The sequence below is a fragment of the Arvicanthis niloticus genome, chromosome X, assembly GCF_011762505.2.
Source record: "Arvicanthis niloticus isolate mArvNil1 chromosome X, mArvNil1.pat.X, whole genome shotgun sequence".
Lineage (NCBI taxonomy): Eukaryota > Metazoa > Chordata > Mammalia > Rodentia > Muridae > Arvicanthis > Arvicanthis niloticus.
In genome coordinates this window covers 91,301,097-91,302,955 of record NC_047679.1, presented here as the reverse complement: position 1 = coordinate 91,302,955, position 1,859 = coordinate 91,301,097, and the positions used below count along the sequence as shown (strand labels likewise).

General features: G+C 36.8%; 1 non-coding gene across 1 annotated transcript; it reads left to right on the top strand.

The window, feature by feature from the left end:
- Nucleotides 1-1,333: 1,333 nt before the first annotated feature.
- LOC117695696 (U6 spliceosomal RNA) lies at nucleotides 1,334-1,440 on the top strand. Its single transcript, XR_004604719.1, has one exon. It is a non-coding gene; the product is annotated as a U6 spliceosomal RNA (small nuclear RNA).
- Nucleotides 1,441-1,859: the final 419 nt, after the last annotated feature.

The window sequence follows — 1,859 nt, the reverse complement described above, 5'->3', positions numbered from 1 at the left end:
AGCCTAGGGTTGCTTTGAACTTCTGGTCTACCTTTCTCACTGTCCCAAGTTCTGAAATTATAAACATGGACCACTATATATATATATAGGTCATAGTTGAATTTCTTAGGGAGTAAGAATTATCAGACAAGGTAAAATAATTAGGTGAATTTTTAACTAGAAGAGTATATGCAAATGTCCTGTGGCAGGAAGCTGTTTAGAAAGAAATCAAAGGAAGCAACCCAATATAGCCATTTTTAATATCTAACACAAACTATACTTCAAACTAGAACTAATCATACGAGATAAGGAAGGGCATTAAATACTCATCAAAGGAAAAATCCACAGAATTATAAAGGTTAGGTATAAAGTAAGGGACTACTAGAGCAGGCAAATAGATCTTATTAGGAAAAAGAAATGTAATGATTATGGGTGAACAGGAGGGAGCTAGAATGGGAGGGTCAAGTGGGGATGGGGAGCAGAGGGGGAGATAAGGGAAGAAATACTGGAAAAGAAAGCTAAAATTAACAGACATTGGAGGGGTAATATGAAAATCTAAATACAGTAGAAACTTCCTAAAATATATACATATATGAAGGCAATCTAAATGAAATTGCCCAGTAATGAGGAGAAAGGGCCCCACCTGGACAGCTCTTGTAACCAAGTGAATCTAGACTCATAGGTCAGAAGAAGCTGCCTCCTGCACCAAATGGGAATAAATAAAAACCCACAGCCACACAGACTCAGGAACAAAAGGCATACAGTCTCAGAGAACCCTGTGGAAGAAGAGGCAGAAAGAATGTAAGAGACAGCATAGGTAGAGGACACAGACACACACACATACACACACACACAAGAAAAAAAAGTTCCTCTATATTAGTGGTTTACAATCTGTTGGTTGGGATTTCTTTGTAAGTTGAACAATTCTTTCACAGGGGTCCCATAAGACCATCAAAAACAGATATTTTTATTATAATTCACAACAGTAGCAAAACGCAGTTATAAAGTATTAAACTGTATTAAAGGGCCACAGCATTATGAAGGTTGAGAACCACTGCTCTAAATCACCATGATCAAAGCTCCATTTGAACTCACAGAAATTGAAGCCAGCATACACAGGGCCTGCATGGATCTGCACCCATGCACAGATCCTCTGTGAATATAATTTGACTTCCATTTTAGTTTTCTTATGGGACTCCTGAGTATGTGAATGAGTGGGTCTCTGATTCTTGTGCCTTCTCTTAGCTTTTTTTCATTTTGTTGGTTTGTCTTGTCCAATTCTGATGTGTTTATTTTCTGTTATCTTAATATATTTTATCATATTATATTATAATCCCTTAGAAACCTGTTTACTGCACTTACTTTGGCAGCACATATATTAAAATTAGAATGATACAGAGAAGATTAACATGGTCCCTGCGCAAGGATGACACGCAAGTTCGTGAAGCATTCCATATTTAAAATGAAAGAAAGAAAGAAAGAAAGAAAGGAAGGAAGAAAGGAAGGAAGGAAGAAACCTGTTTACTTTCTAATGAGACACAAAAAGGGAGGGTATCCTCATGGGAGGTGAGGTAGGTAGAAATGGGGAGAAATAAAGGGAAGAGAAACTGTAATCAGGATGAATTATATGAGAAAATCCATTTTAATAAAAAGAATAGGAAAAACAGATGACAGTGTATCAGAATGATATAGTATGGGAAGAGACGATATTGTGATGAAGAAATGCTTGACTGTGAGAGTGAAAAGGAAGAAAGAAGGAAGGGAGATGATGAAGCTTGCATACAGATAGTGGAGAGGTGAATCATTTTATTTTTAATACAGTTAGTTTTCGATGTGTTCAAAGAAGGTATATGCTTTGGGAAGGTAGCTATAGAACCCTG